Raw genomic sequence first — 6024 nt, 5'->3', positions numbered from 1 at the left:
CTGTTGGAAAATGAAATCTGCATCTCCATAAAGTTGGTCAGCAGCAGGAAGCATGAAGTGCTCTAAAACTTCCTGGTAGACGGCTGCGTTGACCTTGGACCTCAGAAAACACAGTGGACCAACACCAGCAGATGACATGGCACCCAAACCATCACTGACTGTGGAAACTTTACACTGGACTTCAAGCAACGTGGATTCTGTGCCTCTCCTCTCTTCCTCCAGACTCTGGGACCTTGATTTCCAAAGGAAATGCAAAATTTACTTTCATCAGAGAACATAACTTTGGACCACTCAGCAGCAGTCCAGTCCTTTTTGTCTTTAGCCCAGGCGAGACGCTTCTGACGCTGTGTCTTGTTCAAGAGTGGCTTGACACAAGGAATGCAACAGCTGAAACCCATGTCCTGCATACATCTGTGCGTGGTGGTTCTTGAAGCACTGACTCCAGCTGCAGTCCACTCTTTGTGAATCTCCCCCATTTTTGAATGGGTTTTGTTTCACAATCCTCTCCAGGGTGCGGTTATCCCTATTGCTTGTACACTTTTTTTTACCACATCTGATCCTTCCCTTCGCCTCTCTATTAATGTGCTTGGACACAGAGCTCTGTGAACAGCCAGCCTCTTTAGCAATCACTATTTGTGTCTTGCCCTCCTTGTGCAAGGTGTCAATGGTCGTCTTTTGGACAGCTGTCAAGTCAGCAGTCTTCCCCATGATTGTGTAGCCTACAGAACTAGACTGAGAGACCATTTAAAGGCCTTTGCAGGTGTTTTGAGTTATTTAGCTGATTAGAGTGTGGCACCAGGTGTCTTCAATATTGAACCTTTTCACAATATTCAAATTTTGTGAGATACTGATTTGGGGGTTTTCATTAGTTGTCAGTTATAATCATCAAAATTAAAACACTTGAAATATATCAGTCTGTGTGGAATGAATGTATACATTATACAAGTTTCACTTTTTGAATGGAACAACTGAAATAAATCAACTTTTGATGATATTCTAATTATATGACCAGCACCTGTATAGTCAGCTTAACTAAGGATGTATAGTAAGACATGTAGTATCATATGGAGATACAGGAGTAGATGAAAAAGACTATTTGGCTCTAAATTAATTACATCAAACTGTTGTCCTTTGGTTGATTTATTAAATGAGAATTAACAGAAGTGCTTGAAAAAATACACAGCTGGACCAGAGATCTACCACCTAGTAACGTCTGGCCCAGAGCAAAGGAGTGTATAACATTTTTACTCAGTGTCTCAGTGCTCCATGGATGTTTAGGGAAAAGAGACTCCTTAACCTTGAACCTGGCAAGCTGCTCCTTATAAGAAAGCCTAAACATTGGTAAATGGACAACATAATATGGTAGCAGTGGATAAGACGCATGCCTTTGTTGTGAGACCCGGATTCACAGGGATTTCTTTTAAAGGAGACCTTTTGTGCTTTTCCATATTTTATGACTTATCTACTATGTCGTATGTTCATGTTAAACGTGGCCAAAGCTTCAAATAATGAGATTGAAGTATTTAAAAGAAATCCCTGTGAGCAAAACCCCCAATTTCCTCCTGTTCTGAACGCTCTGTTTTCAACAGCTTTTTCTGCCAACGGCTCCGAATGACTTTTCTTACACAAGCCTTGCTGAATTAAAGTAAGAGTAAGAGTTTTCTCTTCTGATATTTTGGGAAGCTTAACTTCAAATTGTCAAACCCTAATAATTTCTACTAAACACAGTCCACATATTAACACTATAGGTTGAGAAAAAACATTAACATGAAGTTTTTTATTAGGTCGATAACAAACAAGATCCAGTGAAAATGTAACTTAGGCCACTTAGATACGGCAGCCACTTGGAGGGTGAAAGAGATATGAATGAATATATATATATATATATATATATATATATATATATATATATATATATACACACACAGTATAGTTATATTTACACACACATTATTTAATGGTATACATATATGTATATTTATTAATGAACTTGAGTACATAAAAATGGATAGAAATACTTAAGACAAAGACAACATTTTTATAGGATATAACTGTCCCAACGTCCCAGCTATGACTAGGCTGGGAAGGTCTGTGTGTGGATGTTTGTGTTCTGTTACTTTCAGTTTTTGACTGAGTGAGGCTGGCTGGTGTGTTTTGGTTTTTCTGTCGCTCTGCCTCTCTCTCTCTTTGCTGCTCTACCTACTGTCTACCTTGGCAGGTGGCGTGACTGGTGGTGACACACCTGTCTGGCAGACTGATTCGTATCATGCCTATCTGTGCTGCTTGATAAGCCCTGCAGTTCTCCTCAGTCTCTGCCGGATTGTTACCGTAGGTCTCAGTCGGCATCCAGCCTAGTTGTTCCGTCGTATTCTCTTTAAGCTTTTCTTGTGTTTCCTGTTAACTGTTGATTAACCTAGTCTCTGTTCTTACGATTTCCTAGCCTGGAAAGGACGCCGATCCGAGTGCTCATACCTGCCTGCTTCTCTGGAGGATCTCGCGCTTCCTGCCTGCCCAGCCTATCTTCAAGCCAGCCATGCAGCTATTCCCCCTGCCCCCCCCACCTTGTCTTGCGTGTGCACGGCTGCTGTTCAATCAACTTCTTGAACGATCTCCTGTCTTAGTCTGCTTCTGGGTTCTGTTTAAACTAAACCTGACAATAACTGATCAATTACAACGATTCAATAAAAAAAGATGTAGCCTACCAACAAGCTGTTATGGTTATAAATATGATTTTATATATATATATAAAATGTAAATAATTACAACTACTACAGACAAATATAATTCCATATGACATAACTATTCACTAATACAAAAACAACAATCATTGTGTTTTCCCTACGGAAGTGTTTTCCTGACCACAGAAGGACAAACTGTGTGGTAAACCTCCCTCCCTTGCTCTCCCTTGTTTGGTGTATGGGGGCTCTCTTCTAGAGCTTTTTGGGGGTCTGCCAGTTCTAAGGACTCTTCCTTCCCCCAAAGCTGCCTTTCTCCGAGACACTGCAGTGGGTTGTACACCTATTGCAGTGCTAGTTTGGAGGAAGCCTCTTGGTGTGGCACGAACCTTGGAAGCAATGTGGGTAGTCTTTCCGAAGCAAAACAGTGCAGACCGAAGAGCACTGTCTGTTTTCAGCTAGTGAAAATTGGACACAAATGATTTTGCAGGTGCAATGAAGGTTGTGTCCTGTCGCAGCTTGCTTTTCAGGAGCCCAACAATGTTATCAAGCTGTCTCTCCAACAACTCTGTGCTTTATTGTGCTATGCCTGGGGCCTGTACCACGAAGTGAGTTCAACATACCCAGGTTATGTTTTCGTTATCTGGCTTAAGTAACCCTAACAATCGCGATCGGGATAAGCGGCACCACGAAGCTGGTTATCAACACAGTAAATCAACCCAGGGTTTCCCAATCCAGCCGTGAGCGCGTTCACATAAAAGAGGCGGTGTTAGCAGCAGGTGACCAAACACACACATGAACAAGTCCACTGTCTAGAGAGCGTCATATTTTATGAATGAGGATTGAACTGTAACACTACAGAAATACAACAGTAGCACGCCTGCAGCTGACACATGCAGGGAGACAGAAAATCGGTTCTAACAATAAAGGTCTCAAACCAGTCATCTGGAGTGATCCCCCCTGTATGGACACACACACACCCCTCATTGTTTTTCGTATCAGTGGATTCAACTTCTCGTGATTTACTAAATGAACAGAATAACTGCAAGACACTCAAGAGAAGCAATGTCATAGAAAAGCTTCATATATATATATATATATATATATATATATATATATATATATATATATGAAGCTTTAACTACTAAATGCCATGCATGATAACTAAGGTAATATTACCTGGAGAATCTTTCCCCACTCCACATCGCTACACTTGGGAGGCCTCGACAGAAGGGTGACTACTCTGTCGTTGGAAAAATCGGTCAGTCGACGGATGCAATATGACCCAAATCTTGTGACGATGGAGTCAAATAATTGTGCGACATCGTAGGCCTTCAGTCTATGAAGCACCTTGTCCTTCACAAGTCTCATGGCACTTTCAACATAGTTATTGGTGCTGTTGCCTCTTGTCAGCAAATAGGACCGTAATCAGAGTGCCCACTCCTGTCGCCTCCCGTACACCTCTGCCAGGTGTTTCAGGAAGTTCTGCTTCTGTGATGCTGTGGGATTGCTGATCAGATTGCCTTAAGACGCAGACATCTGTGTCTGCGTAGACCCGGAGCTGTGGGTCTGTCTTCCTTCTTTATGGCATTATGGCTTTCCATCTGAGCACAATTGGTGCAATACTCCTGGTTGAATTTATCCACCCGCTGTTTCCAGATCCATCAAAGTCTTCTCACCAGATGGAGCGCCGTACTCTCTCTGGAATATTTTGTTTTATAATCTGTTGTAAAACATAAGGAGTATTGAGGACATCTAACATTAGTAAACAATAAAACAAATGTTGTAGTAAACAATTAAAAGTAAACAAAAAGAACAGATAACAAGAGACCTTTCTCATACAGTTCCATCAGTTTTATGATGGGGACATGCCGTCACATCCCTTTTGCGCAGAGCATCAGCAGATGCCAACCGATGATTGTGCTCGTTCCTCCAGTTCAGGTGGAGAAAATAACCATCCGCCATATGCAGGTCTCCCTATCTGTGGCAAGTAGAAAAGTCTCTACTTTAAGGTATAATGCACATAGGTTTATTTTGCATTTCACCTTGACTTCCTGTCCTTCTTTCTTTTGTTTGTTTTAGCTTGTTCTGTGTATGTACATTGAGAGCAACGTGAGACCGGTGTCAAATTTCTACTATGTGTAACTTGCATGGGCATTAAAGCTGATTCTGATCCAATAACATTATGTGCAAAAGTTATTCTCCTTCTTTCGTCTTTATTGGCAGACAGACACTGTTTATTTTAAGGTTATCAACCTGTTATGTAATTTCTTAACATAACTTGTCAGCCATTAAATTAATTTTGTGTCAAAGCAATGAAAAGTGATCCACAGTTTAGTCCACACTGACTTCTGTTGTGGCCGACTTTTCCTTCAGTGGCTTTGTGTTTGCATCTGTTTGGGCTGCTCATTAATGCAGCTGAATAGCCAGCTGATGTCCACATGTTCAGCTCTCTGCCTCCTATTCAAGCTGATCACCAGAAGAGAGGTGAAAATGCGCATCAGTCGCCTTTTCAAGCAGCTGATCCCCATTTGAATAGAGAGCCGACCTGGACAAACACACGATGGCCCGTTAAGTGAACAAACAGCTTCACTGTGATGTTAATGATGTGTTTGGACTCTCTTAGCTGACGAGATAAGCAGCAGATGTTTGTGAACAAACTGTCTGTTTCATCTGATTTCACCATTTAAACAGTAACCGTAATATAGCTACTCCTTTGTGGCCCGGGGAGAAAGTCCCAGACTCCCTTCAACAATCCTGCAGTTTAGTGACTTGTTGAGTTAGAGGACACTTTAGAAACTTTGTGAAACGCTGTCTACGACAAACTCTCAATGATTCTGCCTTCGAGTAAATTCAACATTAAATGTGACACATGAAGTTATTTCTTTCTTTGTGTAAAAACACGATGTACAAAAAGCTTCAGCAGGATATTTTCATGAGCCTCTGATGTGATAATAACAAGCGCTTCATTAAAACTCTGCTCTGTGTGAAGCACACTCCCTCATACACATCAAATATGATCAGCTGGTTTCAGGAAACCAACTAACTAAACTTCATCTTCTGCCTGAAATCAAGGAGCCATGTTTCTAAACGGCCTTAGCGACAGTAACTAAGGGGGCGGGGCGCCGTCACAGCGAGAACGCGGAGGCTCCGCGGGATCCGGAAGTGCTCCGAGACCAGAATCCAGACTCAGTCCAGGACAACACGGTCCACCAGTCACAGCGGAGACCTGCAGGACGATGGAGAACCAGAACCCGGACCACAGGAGCCAAACAGCAGCCTCGTGCTCTGATAGCACCGATGTTCAGGTCAGTGTTCATGACTTCATCACGAGACTAAAGACACGAGG

General features: G+C 42.1%; 2 protein-coding genes across 2 annotated transcripts in view; both read left to right on the top strand.

Moving 5' to 3' along the window:
* Nucleotides 1-6024, top strand: part of LOC123980194 (zinc finger protein 239-like) — a 68779-nt gene that overhangs the window by 12133 nt on the left and 50622 nt on the right. The gene's annotated exons all lie outside the window — the stretch shown is intronic.
* The window catches only part of LOC123980218 (zinc finger protein 239-like), a 44792-nt gene that overhangs the window by 11910 nt on the left and 26858 nt on the right, over nucleotides 1-6024 (top strand). The window contains exon 2 of the mRNA XM_046064498.1: nucleotides 5751-5873. The gene's annotated coding sequence lies outside the window, so the exon portion shown is untranslated. The remainder of the gene's footprint in view (nucleotides 1-5750; nucleotides 5874-6024) is intronic.

The sequence above is a fragment of the Micropterus dolomieu genome, linkage group LG12 (assembly GCF_021292245.1).
Source record: "Micropterus dolomieu isolate WLL.071019.BEF.003 ecotype Adirondacks linkage group LG12, ASM2129224v1, whole genome shotgun sequence".
NCBI classification, from domain to species: Eukaryota; Metazoa; Chordata; class Actinopteri; order Centrarchiformes; family Centrarchidae; genus Micropterus; species Micropterus dolomieu.
This window is presented reverse-complemented; position numbering and strand designations above follow the sequence as displayed.